This window comes from Macaca mulatta, chromosome 7, assembly GCF_049350105.2.
Source record: "Macaca mulatta isolate MMU2019108-1 chromosome 7, T2T-MMU8v2.0, whole genome shotgun sequence".
Taxonomy (NCBI): Eukaryota; Metazoa; Chordata; class Mammalia; order Primates; family Cercopithecidae; genus Macaca; species Macaca mulatta.
This window is the reverse complement of record NC_133412.1, coordinates 15,998,530-16,021,591: the sequence shown is the minus strand read 5'-3', so window position 1 is coordinate 16,021,591 and position 23,062 is coordinate 15,998,530. Positions and strand designations below refer to the sequence as shown.

The 23,062-nt window shown below is 44.0% G+C and overlaps 1 long non-coding RNA gene across 1 annotated transcript; it reads right to left on the bottom strand.

Moving 5' to 3' along the window:
• Positions 1 to 221: 221 nt before the first annotated feature.
• Positions 222 to 2,154, bottom strand: LINC02694 (long intergenic non-protein coding RNA 2694). Its single transcript, XR_013395406.1, has 2 exons — positions 2,023 to 2,154; positions 222 to 635 (listed from the first exon to the last, which is right to left on the bottom strand). It is a non-coding gene; the product is annotated as a long intergenic non-protein coding RNA 2694 (long non-coding RNA).
• Positions 2,155 to 23,062: the final 20,908 nt, after the last annotated feature.

Here is a 23,062-nt window from a genome sequence, read left to right as displayed (position 1 = left end):
TAAACCAAACTGCCAGGCTCAAAGGACACTGCACCAGCTACAAGGTAATAAACACCACGGGTTATAGGATCCGTGAACGGGATAAGCTCCTTTAACTTCCCCCCTGCTGGAGTGTGAGTTATAAAACAGACTAACAAGGAGAGGGAGAGACAAATTTTAAGGAAGAGCTAGTAAGAAGGCACCTGCAGCTTCTCCCCAACATCTTCCACACCACACCGACATCAACCTCCAGGCCTAGTTTGGGTGGGGAAAGGAACCCCCAGAGGATCTGAGAGGAGAGATTGCCATGCACTCCCCCTGGTGGACTTTCCCAGGTAGCAGCCCCCACAGACACCTCTACCACTGGGTCTCAGGAAGACAGGAAGTGGTGAAGGGCGGGGCACAGTCAGGTAGGACGGGCTGGAAGCCACATCTGGGCTTCTCTTGGAGTCAAACTTTGTAATGGAGGAGATCCATGCATTTCCTTGGACCCAGCATGGTCTGAAGGCATGAGCTGCAGCTTGCATCAACTTGCCAGCCCTAAAAGGACTCTTGGAGAAGAGAAGGGAAGCATCTTCTCCTGGGTTCCAATCCCTGAGCTCTTGTTAGTGACCCTGGGTGAGATGTTCACTTGCTCTGAGCCTCAGCTTTCCTCCCTGTAAAATGGGGATAACATTACCTAATTCATATAGTTGTTAGAATTAAAGGAAATAAAATTCATCAAGTTTCTTGTACAGAATAGATGATTAATAAATGGGATGGGTCTGGAGCACCTGCCTGGGATGGAGCCACTGACTGACTTTGAAGCAGCAGAGAGTTCTATGTGCTTCCTAAAAACGCCAGGCTCTAGCAACACCTATACCAGGGGACGTCAGCAGAAAAGTAAACCCAGCGTGCCAAGAAGCACTTGGGACCAGAGAAAGGACGCCCTCCCCATCACTAGCACACAGCTAACCATGGAGAAGGACTTCTCTACCAATGGCAACCACCAAGGAAACTAGGGACACCAGAGCCAAGAAAATTATGTTCGATTACAAAATACATTCCATTTTACAGCCATTTGTATTAATTATCAGTTGCTACTTTAATAAATTACCAAAACTTTAACAGCTTAAAACACACACTTACTATCATTTAGTTCTATGGGCCAGAAGTCCTGTGGGTCTCGTAGGACTGAAATCAATGTCTCGGCAGGACAGCATTCCTTAGAGTCAGCTCTCGGGGTGAGTCTTTATCTTGGCTCATTCTGGTCTTGACAGTTCCATGGGATTGTAAGACTGAGGTCCTTTCTGGTTGCTAACTGGGGTCACCCTGAACTCCTAGAAGACATTTGCTCTGTCCTTATGTAGAGTCCCTACCTCTCAGAACCAGCCACAGGGCATGGAATCCTTCTCTCATGGCCCTCTCTTTGACCCCATTTCCCCTAGATGCATTTCTGTCTCTGACTGCACCCAGGGAAGGCTGTCTGCTTTTTAGGATTAGATTGGGCCCATTTGGATAATCCAGGATAATCTCTTTATCTCAAGATCCTTAATGTTAACCACACTTGCAAAATCCTGTTTGCTATTAAGATAGCATATTCACAGGTTCTGGGAATGAGAATGTGAACATCTTTGCGGGGGGGCATCTTTCTATCTACCAAACTATTATACACTCACCAGGCATTTATTTACTACCTTAATGGCCAAGTACAGTGCTATGTGCTGATTTGATGTTGCTAGAAGGATCATCAGGCAGAGGAGAAAGTCTAGGATGGGTGGTACCCCCCACTGGGACATCTGACTTAGAGCTTTGCAGTACTCCAGGGGATGCTGTTGACATAAAATACAGTGTGGATTGTAACTCTCACCTCTCACTCCCTTAACTCTCTTGCCTCCCCAGTCCTTGCCCCTGACTCATACAGGCTGAAGCCCCAGTCTGAAATTGCTGGAGGTGTCTAATAAGGTCATTCCAGATCTCTGGGAGGCAGGAGCTAAGTTCACCAGGGGACTCAGATGGTGACCCTGCTAGATCCAGGTTCAGCTATAGCAGAAAAAAACAAACAGCAGTCCAAACAAACCCCTGGAGACAGACACTGCTCCTGCTCTTAGCCTTGCTTCCTGGCCTGGTTTCATGGTTCTTCCGGGGACTAGAGAGGGAAATGCCCAGGTCCTCTTGGGCCCCTTGTAGTTCCATATAAGAATAGAAAACCTGTCACTAACTGAAATCCCTTCTGGCTGAGGTTCCCTGGCCTATATTTTGCAGCTCCAGGGTTCAGCAGAGCTGCCAATTTGCTGATGGGTTCTCAACCACAAGATGGTGAGTCAGCACAGTGGTTGACTCTCAGCAGACAGGCTGCAGCCTTCAGCAGAGCTCCCAGTGGGGCAGCCTCCTCATCGGCCTGTGCTGTTGTTCTGCCCCTGCGTTTCTTCCAGTCCTGGACATTCCTGACCTGGCTGGCACCCTAGTCGCACACCCAGGAAGCAGTTCAGCCCGCTGAGCACAGTGCTTCCCAAAACCATGGCATAAGAGGTGAAGGATAGCCCAGGGAGGAAGTCTTCAGCCCAGTCTGACAAGCACAGACCAACGTTTGGCCAACAGCAACTCAGGCTCTTTGCTCTGGGCCAGACTCCAAACATGAGTGTGCTGGTGGGGTGTTCTGCCTTCCCTCCCTCTGCTCTAGAATTCAGATCTGGAAGCCAGGTTGTGACAGCTGGGATCCAGACACAGTCCCCATCACAGCATCACATTCTGGCCAACCAGGCTTCCAGTGGCAGAAGCTGCCACTAGGAATGGGTACCAGTCCTCTCTCCGTTAAAAAGCCTTTGCTTCACACCACGAAACCCAAAGTGCCAGCTGTGGTTGTCACTTCTGCTCCTACTGCTTAAAATTTCCTGGCAAGGCAGACTTTTAGAGAACGATTCCCCCACCAACATAGCATTCCTTTTTTAAATCTTTCCTGTACCTCTCTTAGGGCTAAGTTACTGATGATAGCCCTGAGTGATACGGAACAAGCTGGCAGCAAGGAAGAAACTTGTTAGCAGTGACAAGCTCCAGATGACAGTTAGGTGGCTTGGAAGACCAGTCTTACTCTAAAGAGATCCTGCCCCCATCCCAGCTCTGGATTACTTGGTCTGGTAGGTTTTACAGGGTATGACCCCAGTTTTCTGTTTAAGGACATTGGCCTCCAGATATGACTAGGAGGGAGTTTTCCTCTCAGGTCTTTCTGCAAAGATCACCATGACAATTACCAGAATAATAAATATCTATAATCACATGCAATCTTTAGCTTTAGTAATAGAGTGTGACAGAGAACTCTGCTGCTGCTGCTATTGCTACTGCTGCTGCTAATAGTGATGATGATGATAAGGAAGACACGAGATAATTTGACCTTCCTCAGCCTCCGATGGCTGATTACAGGTAGATGTGGCTTCTGAACCAAAGTTATGTAATTCGCCTCTTGTTCCTGATCCGCTTTTAGCAAAAGTTCCCTGGAAAGGACCTTGTACCTTCTTGAAGTATCCAACACACAGTCATCTTTATGTTTTCCTACCAAGTTCCCACATTTCTGCCTCAGTGGGTTCTACAGTCTGAACCCCAGAAACAATTTAATAGTTCAAACATCTGGCAAGCTATTACATTAAATTGCAGATTCCCAACCCAGAGTAGAAGAATCCTTGACTGCCTGCACCCCTCCCCCGCAATTCTGCTCCACCTCAAAACTGCCTACATCATCTCAACCACCCAACTTTTGGGAAATAGCAGTGAATTCCCTCTTCCTTTTCATGGAGACTAGCCCAGGTCATAGACCCAATCTCTTTACTGGGGACCTAGGCTGATAATTTTGAGCACACAAAATCAGTAGTAAAAACAAAGTCCCACAATGTAGAACATCCTCAACTGAGGAGAGAGCTCATTGGTTGAGAGTGTTTGTAGTATCATGCACTGCCCAGGAATGCAGAGAACACGTAGCTCTGTTAGCTCTTCTTGATTTAGAGTGGAAGACAACTCTTGGAATGTAGGGAAAAACTTCTACGGCTGTAATGGAAATAAAGATTCATAGTTTTTAAATAATGGAATCACAATGAATCAGACCAGGGTGACATTAAACTGGATGTCTCTGTCCTTAAAGTTGAAGGTGAGATGGTTTCAGGCAAGCAGGTAATGCCGTCACTGGGAGAGTCTCATGTGTTCCGGGAAGACAAGGCTTCCAGCATAGAACATCTGGTAACTTTCCAACTGTTACACTATCTTTTAGGAAGCCTTAACATAAGTGTCCAGTCACGTCCTGGAATTGGCCTAAGTTCCATGTGTGCTCTTAAAATGAATTTGGACCCTACTCTACTCCAGCCCATCAACCTTCTCGTTGTTCTTCCAACACCCCAAGTTTGTTTCTACCTTGGAGGCCTTACCCACTGTTGCCTCTGTCTGAAACATTCCTCCTCCAACTTCTTTGTGGCCAGGCCCCTCTCACTGTTCAGGCCTCAGTTCAAATGTCTCCCCTTAGAGGTGATGATGCCTGAGGCCCCCTCTGAAGTAGCCTACCCACCCCAAGGGTTCACTATCCCACCTTCCCCTCTTATTTTCTTATCATTGTCTGACCTGATGTTAGGTCTGGTTTGCTTATTGTTTACTGTCTGGTATCACCCTACACAAGTGTGAGCTCCATGGGAGCAGGGCCCTTGCCAATCCTGTTCACTGCTGTGTTCTCAAGGTTCAGGTGGTATCTGGCACATGGTGGGCAGCAAATGGAGTGTGGAAACACATATTCAGACATACATGTTTGATGGGCTGGGAATCCCCAGAGGAGGTCAAATTGGAGGAAGAAAGACAAAAAACTGGACTCTGGGGGAAAATCCCAAGGGGTCAAGGGCTCTGATGGAGAGGGCAGGACCAGGCAGCCAGGCTCGAGTCTCCGATGTACATGACTGTGTTATGTCATTTCCTCCCCACCTAGGGAAAAAGAGCACTGATGTGTAAAATAACTAGGGCCCTGCAAGCCTGTGATAGAAACCCTTTGGAGAAATCTTATTTTCAGAGAGCTTCCATGAAAACCTCTGACAACCAAGACACTGGGTTCCGGCCCCAAGAGTAACTATTAGGGAGTCCAGGACAAGAGGGCCAGAAAAGCTGTCTAGTTTTCCTCCGCTTGCTGGATAGTGAGATATAAAGCCAGTTGGAGATGAAGGGGATAAAACATATATTTACTTAGTTATTTGGCCATGTCAGGGTATGTTTGCTTTATTGTATATATTTAAAGTGTACAACATGATATTTTGATACACATAGTGAAATAATTACTACAGTCAAGCCAATTAACATATCATCATCTCACAGAGTTACCTTTTTTAGGGTGTGTGGTAAGAACACCTAAAATCTACTCTCTAAGCAAATTTCCAGTACAGATGGTCCTTGACTTAATGATGGTTTGACTTAAGATGTTTCAGCATTATGACAATGTGAAAGTGATACACATTCAGCATGCTTCGAAAAGGTTATGTCAGAGAAGCATCTGTATATAATAAAATGTTATATAGTCCTTGTGCCGTGCATTAGATTTCAACACTTATTCATCCTACGTAACTGCAACTTTGTACCCTTTGACCTACATCTCCCCCTGGTCCCTTTGGTGACTGCCAACCTACTCTCTGTTTTGATTATTTTTGGATTCCTCATATAAGAGAGATCATATGATATTTGTTGTTCCATGTCTGGTACATTTCACTTAACGTAATATCCTCCAGGTTAATCCATGTTATCACAAATGGCAGGATTTCTTCCTTTTTAAGGCTAAATAATATTCCATTGTGTGTTTCACACACACACACACACACACACACACACACACACACACGCCACATTTTCTTTATCCAGTCATCTGTCAATAGACACTTACATTGTTTTCATATCGTAACTACTGTGAATAATGCTGCTTTAGAAGCACAGTGAGAAGTCACCTGGAGCCTTCTCCCTGCCACCACCCAACCCCAAGGCCGTGTCTTGAGTCAGGAAGAGGGAAGCCCCGGAAGAGAAAAAAAAAAAAAGGGTGGGGGAAAGACAAAATGGTATCTCTATGAACTTTGGAGATCTGAGAAACAGCTAAGATTGAATTCTCCCTGACCCATTCCAGAGTTTTCTGAGCTGCAACCCCCGCAGGCATACCTTGCAAGTCACATATTATAATTCCTATTTTCCAGGCAAAAAAGTAAAGACTCAAAGTACAGTTGACTGGTTATAGAAACGTGCTTGTCTGACTGCTGGATTACCATCCCTCTGGACCTCCTGCCAGTATTAGAGCCCTAATTTTTAAAGGCACCAGGTGGGCCGTGCTCAGGAAAGGCTGAGCCGCTCGCCGCCAAGGTGAGGGAATCGAGATTAAACTACACCAGTGGTCTCAGCGCTGGCTGCCCATTAGAACCATCCCAGTCTAGTTAAATCAGCTTATCCGGAGTGAGTCTAGGCCTCAGTAGTTTTATAAAGCTCCCCAGTGATTCAAAAGTGCAGCCAGGACTGAGATGGCCCAACCTAAACTACTCACGACAATTTCCATTCTCATTAGCATGGAGGGAGAGGGTTCTGCAGGGTTCTGGGAAAGCAAAATTCCTTTCTTTGAAACACAAACATACAGTGTTGATGAAACAGGCTGTGCTGCACCCCCAGGTGATGCCTAGAACTGTGGTCACCATCTGGAGAACAAAAGCCAGCACACTAAAGTTGGCAGGGGAAAAAGAAGGGGAAAGCCCAGCTACTTAAGATATTATTGGACTGAGCTCGCTCGGTGCCTCACGCCTGTAATCCCAGCACTTTCCAAGGCCGAGGTGGGCAGATCACCTGAGGTCAGGAATTCAAGACCAGCCTAGCCAACATGGTGAAACCCCATCTCTACTAAAAAGATACAAAAATTAGCCGTGTGTGGTGGCGGGGGCCTGTAATCCCAGCTACCCAGGAGACTGAGGCAGGAGAATTGCTTGAACCCGGGAGGCAGAGGTTGCAGTGAGCTGAGATCGTGCCACTGCACTCCAGCCTGGGGGACAGAGCAAGACTGTCTGAAAAAAAAAAAAAAAAAAAAAGAAGATATTATTGAACAGATGAATTATCCAACCCTGAAACTGCTCTCCCCTGGACTTTCTGTGTTAAGTGAGTTAATAGTTTGATGTGGCCCATTTTTGTTGGATTTTTTTAGTACTTGAAGCTGAGAGCATTCTATGTGATATAATCATACAGAAAGCAGCAGAGCTGAAAGTCAAACCAAGTTCAACTCTGAGGCAGCCAATAGAAGCTAAGAGTGAGGAGAGACCAACAGATAGGTGGGAGTTATTTGAATCAGATCAGCAAGTTTCTAGATTGTTTCCAACTATTAAAGGTAGTTTGTTAAGGTTATGAAACGGTATCTTGACTTTTTCTTCTTCTTTTTTTCCTATTCATCAGAATCCCTACATGAAAAAGAAGAACATCATCTAGTAATTAATTGCCAGGTTTAAAAATACAAAACTGGGGAAGAAGACCAGGTTTGAAATTTGGAAGGTGGTTGAAATTAACAGCTAAACTTAAGAAGCAGGATTGTCTTGGGTTTCAGTAAAACATCTAGTAAATGTATTCATTTAGTCCATAACCTCAGTGACTAATGAGTCAAACCAGTTTTTCAGTCCAGTAATTTTTCATTCAGGGCCTCCAAATTATAATATAATCAAGTCAGTGAAAAATCAGCCACCAGAAATAAAACTGCCTCTTGGAAGGTTCTTATACTTATCTGTACCACCGTATTCCAACAGGCAGCTTAAGGAAAGGGGTCTGTCTGTGCTTTTCAGTTCACAAGCAACCTTGAGAAGGCTAGAAATTTCCATAGCAGTACCAATGAACTGCCTGAAGGTGGCGCTCAAGGGTGATAGTAACAGAGCTCCGGATCTGGCAATTTCAGCATTTGCAAGAAGTCAAGCCAGTTTTTCTTTTTCTCCTGATAAAGCTAATTGCCTTGCATTAACGCACAGCATAAGACTTCGCAGCACAAAAAGAATAACGGAATTATAAAAGGTATAATTTGGAGGCTTTGTCAAGAGCTGTGATGAGCATATCCTAATAGGTATAAATGTTCTGAAGTACTAATGCTCTGTGAAGAGGGGTTTGTGAAGGAGGAACAATGCCTGCATTAGTGCGCGGGCTCTGGAGAGGAAAAAGCTTTTTGGTCTGCAATTACTGGTCTCCTATTCTTTACTTTGGAACACATCTACTTGATGGTTGCTATTTTTTTCAGGCACACTTCCCCCCTCTTGTTTCACATGTACATTCACATGAGTAAAATATTGCTTTTTACACTTTCCTGGGTATTGAAGTTGCTGTCTGATGGAGAGGCTTAGATCCTCACCTTGAAGTGGCTTCCCCTAACACTGGGTCTGTGAAGCTGCAAAGTGCAAAACATGCTCATCTAGACAATACCGTAAGGCCACCGACTTTGGATTTTCTGTCCTACTTCCTGAGCCCGCATCTCCGACTATTCTTTGCTTTGAAGTCCTATAAAAGTATGCACTCTTGCTTCCCCGTAGAGTAAGCTGCTCCTAGAATAGGAACTGCTAACACTTTCTCTTTTATTGCCTTGGCAGTAGCAGACCTCCTACCTCCCAATTCCATATCGCCACCACCCCCCGAGCTCCAGTACTTTCCCACCTTGGGCTAGGACCAGCATGAACATCTCCCTGGCACATCCCCTTGCATTTAGAAGGCCCCAGCCCCTGACCTAAGGTTGCCCCGGTTCTTGGCTTGCTCCCTTGAAGATCAGGTTAAATCCTACTGAGAAGAGTGAAAGAAATTAAAGGTTATCTTACCTAAGGAGAAAATTCTTTCTGATCCCTATACCTTCAAAGACCCTCCTCCGGGCTGGACTGTGAACGCTGAAAGGCAGTCAGGATAGGAGCTGATAGAAATGGATTGCCAGGTAGCCTTGGTTAGTCTCATGTTTTTTGTGGCTTCTAAAGCCTCATCTCCTATTAGCAGGAAGACCTAGCCTCCATATACTCTCCCTTCCCCAGTCTAATAGCCTGGCTTGACTTCCTACCACCTGCCTCTTGAGGTTTCTTTCCCCCAGAACTGCCTCCAGAAGGAAGTAGGCCAAAAAGGGGAAAATCCAAAGTCAGACTTGAGGGTATGAGCCACCAACGGGGCCTGAGAAAACAAAATTACTTTGGTAGAGGAGTGTGTTGTCCCTCCTCAGGACAGAGCTTGTTCCCTTCATCCACATGCATGTTTTCAGTTAGACAGATGGAAACACAACCTCCAATATCTCTTTCTTTCTGACCAGTACATGTTACCCAGACTAACCACAGGTCATTGAAAGGGTTCAATTGAATGCAATGATCACATCTTTATTCTTCTTTGGAATGGCTCACAGTGCCCCATCCACAGGCAACTTCACAGCAAGAGGGAGGGCTGGCATAGCCTCATACCTGCTGCCAGAACACAGGGACGTGTAATAGTTTTCCTTACCTTTGCATTTGGAATCCTGCTGTTGTAATCACCCAATGGGGTTCATTTTGCCCACTGCCCAGACAGGCCGATTATCAAGACAACAAATTGTTTCTGCAATAGAGAAACAGTTTAATTCATGTAGAGCCAGCTGAATGGGAGACCAGAGTTTTATTATTACTCAAAACAGTCACCCCCAAAATTTGGAGCCTGGGTTTTTTTTAAGGATGATTTGGTGGGTAGGGGGCTATGTAGTAGGGAGAGCTGACTGGTTGGGTCTGAGATGAAATCATAGGGAGTCAATGCCGTCCTCTTGTGCTGAGTCATTTCCTGGGTGGGGGCCACAAGACCAGATGAGCCAGTGTATTGATCTGAGTAGCGCCAGCTGATCCATCGAGTGCAGGGTCTGAAAACTATCTTAAGCACCAATCTGAGGTTTTATAATAGTGATGTTATCCATAGGAGCAATTGGTAAGGTTTAGAGTCTTGTGGCCTCTAGCTAGCTGCGTGACTCCTATGCCATCATTTCTAATCTTGTGGCTAATTTGTTAGTCCTACAAAGATATTCTGGTCCCCCAGCAAGAAGAGGGTTCATTTCAGCAAAGGGCTGCTATCATCTTTGTTTCAAAGTTAAACTAAAACTAGGTTCCTCCCAAAGTTAGTTCAGCCTATGTCCAGGAAGGAACAAGGACAGCTTGGAGGTTAGATGCAAGGTGGAGTCAGGTAGGTCAGATCCCTTTCACTGTCTTCATTTTCTTTCTGTTATCATTTTTGCAAAGGTGGTTTCACTGTTTTCTCCAAAAGTCTTCCAGTCAAACCCAGAAGGTAAGTAAGGCACAGAAGACCCACGGCTTAGAACACCCACGCAGCTATGCCCACCTCCCCACACTGGACAGCCCACAGCACTAGCTGCAGTTCTCCTGATCCTCACTAGAGTAGGTCTTGACCTATTTGTCCTTCCCAAATGTACTTGGAGTTACCTAACATGCGTTAGGCCCAGCCATGCTTATGGTGTTGCTCAGCTCCCTCCCACCAAGCAACTATAACGGTTGATGCCTTCTGGGTTCTTTCTGTTCAGAGGGCTTTAAGCATCGTCTCAAGTCATCTTCACAATACCCCCAGATGACAGTGCTGCTAGCATTCCCATCTCACAGATGAGGACACTGCAGTGCAAAGAGGCTACACAACTTCCCAAGCAAATAAATGCCATGGTAAGTTATGTGTAAAGCACATGGAACACTGGTAAAAGAGTAAGTCAATTTAAAAAAAATAGTCATAACTCACGTTTACTGAGTTCTGTGTATCAAGCCCTGTGCCAAGTGCTGCGTGAACTCCGTTTCCTTATATCCTCGTGTCGGCTGGTGTGGAGATTACATCAGAAGCACGGGCAGGCTCTGCTATCAAGGAGAGTGACCACACTTAAAAAGACACTATCTTTTGACCTTCTGCTCTATTATCTCTTGCTCTGACTGCTAATGTTTCAAACACAGGTTGAACAGAACCAGTTTTCCCACTGCTTCCTCGAATGTCCTCTCATTCTTCACAACCATGGGTCTGGGATAACAGGTGTGCTCCCCGTTCTTCCCCTCCCAGAACCTCCAGCTGTGCCACTGGGAATTATTATCACCAACTTAGAAACAAGGGAAGAAAACTCAGATAAGCTAAGTAACTTGCACGAGTTCATTCAGCTTTCAAGGGAACAAGTCATGATGGGGAAAGGGAGGTATAAACCCAATGCCTGGCTCCAGAACAAACAAGGAAGATTAGGGCATCTCAGGCAAAGGAAACAGCTCGGACAGAAGTATGAACAAATGTGTTTGATTAAGAACTCCAGAGGAATGTGTACAGTGGAGTACAGGGCACTTGGTGGGTAGCAGTTGGGTAGTAAAGGAACTTTTATGTTGTAGGGGAGGAAAAATCTTTTCCTCTCCTCTCTCCTATTCAGTCTCTGTGGGGTCTCCAAATTAAACTGACAAAAGACAGATGAGCAAGACGAAAAAAATTTATTTACACCTGCAACGGAGAGATTCAGTGAGGAGTAACTCACCCCAATAGACAGAGATAAAGGGTTTATATACCAAACTTAGCTAGGGGGCTGGGGAGGAGTGTCAGGGCTTCAATGAGAAGGTATAGAAGGTTCTATCAGGCTTTTTCATGTGAATAGAATGGGCAGTCTATCTCCCTGGCAGCTGAATTCACAGGGAAGACCTCAAGGGAGGGCTACTGACAGCTGTATTTTCTGAGAGGTTCTGCTTTACAGCCTTTAGAGAAGTTCTGATAATAATTTCCTTCTGCCTCTTCTTTAGCTAAAGAAGCTCTGGCATTAAAAGTAATGGCAAAAACCGCAATGACTTTTGCACCAACCTAATAATCTCCATACGAATTGTAGGGATTTTGAGTGGTTCCCCACCATGCCATGGCAAAGCATGGCTCTTTATCCTTCAGCCAGAGCTTTTTAAAGCAGTGCTTTCATATGATTAGTTCTACATATCCCTAAGACCTTTGACCAGGATATTTCAAAATAATTTAATGGATTTAGTTAATTAGCAAAACCGATAAGGAAGGATAACAGCACTATCATCTCACTTATGTGAATAAGGAAACCAAGGCAGAGCAGTTAAATGATGTGCGAAGGATTGTGGATTATTAGTCACAAAGCAAAAACCTTGTGCCCGGGTCTTCCAAATCCTGGTCCTGAACTCTGTCCCTAACAACGACACAACGTTTGGCTCCAAGAAAGCTGCCAGTCGGCGCACACTTAGTCCTGTGCTAAAACACAGGAAGAGCTCCAAGCCCCAGTTACCCCCACGCTTGCCACATTCAGGGCCTACTTGAGCTGCATTACTTATGTGCTGTCTCTTCCACAGGTTAGCAGAGAAATACTCGCCACTCTCAGCGTCTTTTGTGTTTGTAGGTGCAAATATTTATTCACAAAGCAAGAAAGAAAATTCAAAGCCCAGCTGACTTTGCCATCCTATGAGCCTCTGCACTGCCTGTTGTACTTTCCCTCTCCAGGTCAGAGCAAAAAATAATTAATCTTCAGCAAACTGAGTGACTGCGTTTCAACAAGTTTAAAGCATCTCATTGAAGAAAATACACCTCAGTCTGGTTTGAGATCCTCGGCAGACTTTGTTACCCTATCATGTTGGGTAAATCTTTTGAAGAATTCTAAGAACCTCATCACAGGAAAGGGTGGCTTAGGGGCCTCTAGCTGTTCTCTGGGCTCCTTTGAGCTCAGAGTATTGATGTTAGGTGGGGCCAAGAAAAGTTGTTTGCAGGGAGGGAGGAAGATGGGAGGAGTGGCAACCATGGGCCAGAAGAATCAGTCACATAAAACCTTGGCTAGCCAAGTATATGACTTCTGAGGACACAGGGCCCCTTCTTCATAGACGGCTATGTCCCCAGCCCCCAGCATGGCACAATAAATAAAATTTAATATAGTTCAAATATATTGCTGACTTAGCAATGAAGAAAATAGGAAGAGGCGACTCAGCCAGGACCCTGGAGACAGTGGCCTAGGGAGGAGTCCTGGTCCCAGCCCCCCAGCTACATGACCTGGGGCAAGTTATAGAACTTCCCTAAGCCCGTTTCTCCTCTGTAAAATGGGGGTCATAGGAACATCTACCCAACAGATATTGGGGCCAAGGGGAAACTTCCCCATCACCTTCTGATGTTTCACTGGAAATTGCTGACAAAAGCTGATTAATAGGAGACAAGGTAGACACATGTATTTGATCATAGTTTTACATGACACAGGAACTTTCAGCATGAAGACCCAAAGATACAGGGGGAACTGTCTATTTTACGCTTATGTTCAACAAAGTATGGACAGAAAGGGTCTAACACTGACACTGGGAACGCCCAGCGCTGTCCATCTCAATTCTTCTTGGTCTCTTGTGCAGCGTTTCTTCCTACCGGGTGTGGGACAGGACCCTCTCTGGCAAGGGGGTCCTTTGACCTACAGTCAAACAAGGTAGGTCAGATCATTTCTTCATGGCCAGTTTTTACACAGAAAGACAGGAGGAAAGTTAAAGTAATATTTTTAGGTTATGGCTGACTTGGGGGAAAAGGATTCTGGCTTCTATTACCCACTTTGAGGAAAAGGGATTCTAGTTTATATGGTTAGCCTTGGGAGAGAATGAGAGGCCAGAGATAAGAGGGCAGGAGAAAGTCAGAGAGAAACGGTTGCTTCTGAGGCCTTCATTTTGGGGCACTGTTTTCTAAGACCCTACACAGAGTACCCACAAGAATTGAAGGAGAAACCTCATAGAAACACTTAACCTGGTGTCTGCCACCTAGCAAGTGCCCAATACGTGTTAGTTATTATTAATTAAAAATTCAAGATTGTCCTCCCTGATCCCAGAAAGTCTGTCGTCTCAGTGAACTTTCACAGGTTTTTTCTTTTTTCTTTCTTATTCCTAGAAATGGTATTTGCAAGATGTGTGTATTTGTAAATCTTTGTTCACCACCAAACAAACCAAAACCATTTCCTCATCCAGTTCATCAGTTCCTCATAAACAAAGCACAACTTCTCAGCCAAAAGTTTGTCATCAAAGCTTGCTTTCTTCATTGTTTAACTCAGTCGTGTTCTGTTTCTTATTTTCTGGGAAATGTTGTTGTCCTCAGGTTCCTCTTCCCCAGAGCCAGCAGCCAGGCACCACTGTTTCCATCTCGCTAAGCACATCATGGACATCCTGTGGAGATAATGGATTCCAGAGAGCAAGGGGCCACTTACATGGAAGAGCCCGGAGTCTCTGGGTAAAGGGTGACAGTGCGGAAACCTCACTAATGCACTCTTTCCATTACCATTCTGCAATTTTTCCTGTCTCCCACTATTACCTTCGATTAAGCTTTCCTCTTTAAAACCGTTCGTCTGCCCGGGGTCATTATCTTTCATCTGGCCCAGCAGTCGGCAGCCAGAGATGGCCCTGACACTTCTCGGAAACCTCAAGGTTTGGCGCTGGATAAATTTTTAGATGCCTCCTTAACATGGTTCTTTACGTTGAATGTTTTCAGCTTTAACAAAAGCCACATGAACACGGGTCTGGAAAAAGTGATATACTTGAAGAAAAAGAACAAAAAAGTCACTGGCTTTATTTGTGTTCTGTTCCCTGGAGGTGCGCAGGCCAGAGTGGAGGGAGACCAGTGAATTGATTTGTTTTGCAACTGATTTCGCAGCTATGGGTAGATTCTTGAATTTTCTTTGGTGTGTCATTTTAACTCATTTTGTGTCCTGACAACTCTGAAAACCCGGACTACTCCAGTAGCTCTTTCACCAGCCACACCCGAGAAGAGAGAAACTGAGGTGGGCCAGAACTGATAGGAAAGCTATGCTATGACCCCAAGAGAGTCTCACTCTGGAGCACTTGTCTACCAAAATGTTGGAAAATCTTTTATTTTGTAACACTCTGTTTCACTTCCCCACACTCCCGCTTGCATCTTCCAGAAATAATTGAAATCCTGGTCCTTAGTCTCTACATCATTTAAAAGTGTCTGCTCCTGTAATATGTGTGTGCTGCCACCAGATGGCACCAAAAGTCACAACTCTATTGGTATACTACGTGCCAGGCACCTTGCTAGGCATTAAGAATCCAGCAGTGAACCAAAAAGACAGGAACCCAACCTCTCTCTCTGAGTCAAGCAGGAAGGAAGACATTAAACAAAATATTATAAATATTTGAATGGCAATGCTGAGAGGAAGTGCCCAGAGGTTAATCCTGGGAGCGAGCAGAGACAGCAAAGGTCACACATGTTCTATGGCCCTCCTCACATTCTCCAGCCACCTTGCAGTTAGGCGAGGCCTCGTGACCACTGAGGCCAATGAGATGTGAGTGAAAATCATATGTGACCCCTTAGAGCCAAGGTAGAGAAAAGTGAGTATAATTTCTCTACGCTTGTCTCTTCCTTTGCTGTGGTAGCTGGTAACGTGATGGGGGCAGAGCCTCTGTTAGCCTGAATCCCTGAGTAATATGTGGAGGACAGCCATCACAGAGCCATCACTAACCCCATGCTACTTGACCCCAATCCTCCACAGCTCATGTTGGATAGGTAGCATAAATTTTGTTGAATTAAGCCATAAAGAGTTGGCGGTTCTTTCTGCAGGTATGTCAGTCTGCCTAAGGACTAACTTTCTAGCTGCAGCGATGGGGCTAAGAGTGGAGTGTTTCTTCTCTAAGTGAGTGGGCCTTTGCATAAGCAGCACAGACAGATGAGGGATGGAGGAAACAGAAGCAAGCTGCATTGCCACCACCTATCCTCCTGAGACCAGTGAGAAGGAGGGGACTTCCTAACCAAAGAAGCTAGGAAAGCCAACAGGGTATTAAGCATTTCAAGCAGCATACTGAGCACGTGATAACAGACCAAAAGGGTATGATTATTCCAGCAGACCCAGGTTCTGGCCAGGGGAGAGCAGAGCTTGACGTAGCTGATCTCAGTAGGGGTAGCTTGTAGACTTGTCCCAGGCTGCCCACAGACATGGCCGTGGGGCCTCTCTACTTATAACAGCCACAAACATAATGAAAAAAAAATAGGTAGGTAGCCGTGGGGTTAGTGGGGCACCAATTACCCCATAAATCAATTTGCTTGTGTGTGTGTGTGGAGTGGGGTTGCTGGAGCTTCTTATTTTGATATAATTTCAAACAAGAGAAAAAAATGGAAGAATCGTAGAAAGAACTTCCACATACAATACCCTTCATCAAGGTTTACTAGTCCACTTTTAAAGTTACTAAAAACCAAGTAATCTCTTTCATACCCAACCTAGCTATAATGCCTAACCCAAACTTCAATATTAAAATTTCATGAGTCAGCTTTATATATAAGATTTGCAAAATATGATAGAGTAACTGATATGGTTTGGGTGTGTCCCAACCCAAATCTCAACTTCAATTGTATCTCCCAGAGTTTCCACATGTTGTGGGAGGGACCTAGGGGAGGTAATTGAATCATGGGGTAATTGAATCTTTCCGGTGATACTCTCATGACAGTGAATAAGTCTCACGAGATCTGATGGACTTATCAGGGGGTTCCACTCTTGCTTCTTCCTCATTTTCTCTTGCCACCGCCATGTAAGAAGTACCTTTCGCCTCCTGCCGTGATTCTGAGGCCTCCCCAGCCATGAGGAACTGTAAGTCCAATTAAACCTCTTTTTCTTCCCAGTATCAGATATGTCTTTATTAGCAGTGTGAAAAAAGACCAATACAAGTACCCTTAATGTATAGTTATTTTATATTTTTTAAAAAAAGTAACCCTCATTAGAAAAATAGGCAAAGGCCATAAGTAGCCATTTGAAAAAAGAAACAGAATGGACAAAATTATGAAAAATTCAACCCCTCTAGTAATAAATATAAATTAAAACCTCATTTTCCACCTAGCAGACTAACAAGGGTTTATATGTATGATTGTACTTGTGTTGGCGATAGTATAAGAAAATGGCACTTGCATACATATGTGCTGTTTCTGGAAACTGGTGCAACGAATGATGTAATTGGCTTGTCTGGCAACAAATATCAAAAAAAAATTTTTTTTAATGCATTTGCCTTTTAGCACAGCAATCTTAATTCTAGGAAGGTATCTGAGGGAACAGGCAAACAAATGTCCCTGACCCACCCCAAGAAGAAGTGTATCTATTGGCCAGGCGCGGTGGCTCACACCTGTAATCCCAGCACTTTGCGAGGCCGAGGTGGGCAGATCACGAGGTCAGGAAATCAAGAGCATCCTGGGTAACACGGTGAAACCCTCTCTCCACTAAAAATACAAAAAATTAGCCAGGCATGGTGGTGGGTGCCTGCAGTCCCAGCTACTTGGGAGGCTGAGGCAGGAGAATGGCGTGAACCTGGGAGGTGGAGCTTGCAGTGAGCCGAGATCGCACCGCTGCACTCCAGCCTGGGCAACAGAGCGAGACTCTGTCTCAAAAAAAAAAAAAAAAAAAAGAAGTGACTCCATCACAACATTATCAAAAAAAACAAAAACAAAAACACAAAAACAAAAAAAAAAAACAGAATGAAGAAACTTTGGTCAATTAAATGATGGTGTTTTGTACAAAGCACTAACACCACCTACATAGCACTTATAGAATGCCAGGCTCTGTTCTTAATTCTTTGCATATATTAACGTATCTAGGCCTCCCAATAGATAGGTACGACAATTACTGTCAGCATTTCACAGATGATGAAACTGAGGAAAAGAGAGGTTCGCTAACCAGGTCATAAAGCTAGTCAATGCAGAGCTAATATCTGCATCTAGGCGGTCTGGTCTGAGTCAGCTCTCTTAGACATACATTACACAACCTTTCATTGGATGTGTAGGCCTCTCTCTGCAGCTACTAAAATGACAAAATAGATTGTATTCACTGTCATGAAAAATGTTCACAAGATATGCATGAGAAAAGTCGATTATGAAACATTAAGTACAGTATGAAACCATCATTTTAAAAGGAATTATATATACATGCATATAAGAATATATAAAAAATGGCCAGGCACGGTGACTCATGCCTGACATCCCAGCACTTTGTGAGGTTGAGGTGGGCGGATCACGAGCTCAGGAGTTCGAGACCAGCCTGACCAACATGGTAAAACCCCATCTCTACTAAAAATACAAAAAGTAGTCAGGCATGGTGGTGCATGCCTGTAGTCCCAGCTACTCAGGAGGCTGAGGCAGGAGAATCACTTGAACCCAGGAGGCAGAGGTTGCAGTGAGCCAAGATCATGCCTCTGTACTCCAGCCTGGGCGACAGAGCGAGACTCCACCTCAAAAAAAAAAAAAAAAAAAAAAAAAAAAAAAGAATGCATAATTTCCTCAAAAGATTAACAGTGTTGGGATTGTAGGAGAATTTTGCTTCTTTTACATCTCTTCATTTGCTAACTTTTCCACAATGATCATACAATTCTTGTAATATAAAATTTTAAATGAATAATTCTACTACCCAATCCTCCTCTGTAATTCCACAAATGGTCTCAGGGACACTCCCTAATAAATATCCTGCAGACCGACCTTTATCTCAGACTCTGCTTCCCGGAGAATTCAGCCTCTGAGGCATCCCAACAGTGCCAAGAGTGGTCCAAGAAAGCAGGCAATGAAATGATGCTTAGGAACTGGCTCACTCACCATCTGGCTGACAACGAAAACCCCATCACCGGAGGCAGCAGAGCACAGACAGCTCCTGTTCCAATCACTAAAACTTCCTTCATGGCAAATTAGAATGGTGCATAGTGAAAAGGGAATACGATAGCTGGTGCTATGTACTTAGTGTTAGAATAATATAGGGAAAAAGTAATCTTCGGGAAGTGAGATAGGATGCTGTTGCTATACTCCATTGAAGTTTTACAGAAATAATTTAGCTCAAGAAAAGGCTCAGAGCAATTAATGGGCTACTGAAAGCCAGCGTTAAAGTCAGAGGGTCTTTAGGAAGGTAAAGAGGCTTTCCTCACCTGAAGAGAGAGGGCAGGAAAAGTTGAGGCCCAGGTACAGTCCCATGTCTTAATGGTGATTTTTGCCAGAACTCCAGGGAGGGTTAAAACTCTTAATCAAGGCAGATCTGTTATGTCAAAGTTAGGAATGTGGTTGGGGAAAAATGAATCCCGACCTGTGAGGTGGAATGGAATACATAGGTTGATTTTCCTCACACTCTTGAGTTCTCAGATTCCTCTAGATCTTTTCCATCTGAAGAAGAAAGTGAACCACCTCTCTCTGTTAAGAGCTAGGACCACTCCCTTACTTGAAGACAATGTAGAGTCCTCTATCTCCCCTCTGGGCCACTGGGCCTCTAACTGTGTCTTCTAACTAGGAATAAGTTGCAGCTTAACCCAGCTGCAGATGTGCTGGGCCCGGCAAAGGAGAAAAGGGACTGCACCCCAAGGAGACCCACCTATCATATCCACACATGGGACTGGATTCTGAGTTACTTGATCAAAGAGGCTAGAACATAATACTGAATAAGGAAAAAGTTGACAAAAATAAGTCGAACCTTGTAAAATATTTGAAGGGATTCATTCTGAGCCAAATACAAGTGACAAAGGTTCAAGGCATAGTCTCACGAGGTCCTGAGAACATATGCCCAAGGTGGTTGGGTTACAGCTTGATTTTATACATTTTAGGGGGACAGAAGTTACAGGCAGACGTTCATCGATACATGTAAGGTGTACATTGGCTCAGTCTGGAAAGATGAGACAACTCAAAGTGGAGGCGGGGTGCTTTCGGGTCATAGGTGGATTCAAAGATTTTCTGAGTGGCAGTTGGTTGCAAGAGTTATTAATCTAAAGACTTTGAATCAATAGAAAGGAGTGTCTGGGTTAAGATAAAGCATTGTGGAGACCCAGGTTCTTATTATGTAGATGAAGCCTCTAGGAAACAGGTTTCAGAGAGAATAGAGGGTACATGTCTCTTGTCAGACCTAAAAAGGTGCTAGATTCTTAATCTCTCCTGGATCAGGAAAAGACCTTGAAGGGAAAGGGATTCTCTACAAAATGTAGATTTTCCCCATAAGAGACAGCTTTGCATGGCCATTTCAAAATATGTCAAAGAAAATATATTTTGGAGTAAAATATTTTGACTGCTTCCAAGGCCTGCTATCTGTCATGTGATGTTATCCTAGAGTCAAGTTGGAATTTAGTATCTTATTGCTACAAAGAGTCTGTTTTGTCAGTCTTAAGATCTCTGTTTCAGTCTTAATGCTGGTCAGTTGTGCCTGAACTCCAAAGGGACAGGAGTGTCTAATGAGGCATGCCCAACTCCCCCTTTCCATAATGGTTTGAACTAGTTTTTCAGGTTTACTTGGGAATTCACTTGGCAGAGAGAAGGTATCCATTCAATCAATTGAGGGACTTATAATTTTATTTTTGGTTTGTAAAAAGTTTATTGGTTTAGGAGTATGTTTCTGAAATGCAGATTTTAACTTTCTAGCAAGGACCCTAAGCAATGGTATGTTCTAGTCTCTAGGCTATTTCTTAGATGCATGGAAAAAGCAATGGCTCCCACTAAGGGAGGGTGAAATGCCAGAATTACTCTAGCAGCTGCCGGAAGAAGGGATTGAAAGATTCACAGAAGTGGGCATGCTGGAGTAGATCTACCACGTGAAGCCAGGATACTCACCAAATGATTACAGTGCACAGGAAAGCCATAAGCAGTACGCTGGTGAGAGGCACACCAGCATCACTAAAAAGCAGAGTGATGCCTCTTCTTCGCGGGTCATTGGTAACTGTAGAAAAAGGGATCGCAGAACACAGAACTAAGCTAACTGATAGCAATAGAGATGATCACAACCACCCTGCTACCCAGTGAGGGTAGGGGGAGTAGAGGACAGATGATGATGTGTAGCTGTCAAAAATCAGATAGATCTAATCGTCATGATGAGCAGCAAAGTTGGAGCAGTCCACAGGGCCAGGCCAAGACAGTTATAGAAACAGTTAAGAAAACACAGCATTCCTAGGGGCAAAATAGATGGACTGTTAACAAAGAACTCTTCAATTTACCATCAAAATAAACCAAAAATGAATAATCAAGACACTGAAGGGGCTGGGCACAGTGACCCATGCCAGTAATCCCAACATTTTGGGAGGCAGAGGTGGGTGGATGACTTGAGGCCAGGAGTTCAGGATGAGCATGGGTAACATAGTAAGACCCTGTTTCTACAAAAAAAAAAAAAAAAAATACAAACATTAGCTGTGCATGGAGGTGCACACCTGTAGCCCCAGCTACTCGGGTGGCTGAGGCAGAAGGATTGCTTAAGCCCAGTAGGTTGAGGCTGCAGTAAGCTGTGTGAGCAGCCTGGGTGAAATAATGAGACCCTGTGGAGGCGGGGGACGGACAGAGAGAGAGAGACGAAGGAAGGAAGGAAGGAAGGAAGGAAGGAAGGAAGGAAGGAAGGAAGGAAGGAAGGAAGGAAGGGAGGGAGGGAGGGAGGGAGGGAGGGAGGGAGGGAGGGAGGGAGGGAGGGAGGGAGGAAGGAAGGAAGGAAGGAAGGAAGGAAGGAAGGAAGGAAGGACACCAGAGGGCAGTTGCCCCAATAAAAAATCCAAAAAAATCCATGATTTCTTGCCCAGTTACTGGAGCTAACCCAGGTTTTAGACTTGGAACCCAATGAGGGAAGGTGAAGCCAAGTTCCCAGAAGGAAGGACTTTCCAAAAGAGAATCTACCAATGGCCAATAAAAACATAGAAAGCTGTCAACATCAGTTGTCATCAGGAAAATACAAATTAAACCTGAGATGAGACAGCATTCCCACTAAAGTTGCTAATATCAAAAAGACTAGCATTACCAAATGTTAGCCAAAATGGGGAACACTTGACTTCGGATCAAAACTCAAACTCATATTCATCAGGTGTGAGTCCTTGCAGAGTCAAAGTATACATCAGAAACTAACACTGCCCTTCCCAAGACCTGAAGAAGTATAGAAAGGGTTCAGGGTAGAAGCACCTGCTGCTGTGGCCTTTTTTTCATATATTAAAAAAAAAAAGACTTGCATCTCTTTCTGGAAATATGTAACCTCCGAAAAAATTTTGGTGGGTAACCTTCTGGACTTTTTTTAATACTACACAAATTGTTTAGTAGCCTATTTTTTAGAGCTAATTTTAGACTACAAAAATTGAGAAGGTGGCACAGAGGGTTCTCATGCCCCCTCACCCAGTTTCACCTGTTATTAACATCTTACATTAGAATATTAAATATATTTGTTATAATTAATGAAGTAATGTTAATACATTATTATTCATGAAAGATCATGTTTGTTTGTTTGTTTTTCATTCCAATTGCCTCAGTTTTTCCCTAATGTCCTTTTTGTGTTTCAGAATTCCACCCAGGGTACATATGACATTTAGTCCTCATGTCTGCTCAGGCTCCTCTTAACTGTGGCAGTTTCTTAGACTTACCTTGTTTTTGACGACCTTGACCATTTTGACTACTGGTCAGGTGTATCAAAGGATGTGACTATGATGGAATTTGTCCATTGTTTTCTTGTGGTAAGACTGGGGTTATGGGGCTCTGCTGGCTTTTTTCTTTAATCAAGGATTTAGATCACTTGGGGGCTAAACTTTGAAAATGGTCCCAATTCCTGACTGAAGAGAGAGTTCTTTCTGATCTCTGGAAAACCTGTCTCTTGCCGCTTTAGTGGGCTGAACTAACATTCAAATTCCAAGTCAAAAATAATAGAAAAGAAAGTCTTCGAAAATTTGCTTTTTAAAAAGACCTCCTCTTTGTGCTGCAGAGCCTATAAAGAAACCTCTATGACCATGTGCTTTTATTTAATTAACATTTGTTTAAAAAGTACTGTTTCCCTGTATTCCGTGGGCATACAGGTCATATTTCAGTTCAGTAAAGAGATTTTTCTAATCACTTTATAATCGTTGTGCTTTAATGAAATTCTGAGGAGCAATTAGTTTTTATGAAGGTAATTGGCATTCAAACATCACTTGTGGTTGAGATTTTGTTTTATTTTTCTTTCAGCACAAAAGTGGAAGTGCATGGTAGAGAAGAAAAATCAGTGCACGCTTAATTGGCTTTCAATAGAAAAGCAGGCAGCTGCTCTTCTTGATATATACATTTGTGGCACTTTTTTATCTTGTAAATATCTCAAGCTAAATAAATGAAAAGAAATTTTGAGGAAACAGTTTGCTGTATGAAAAACATGAGTTTTATTTAAAGTACAACTTACATA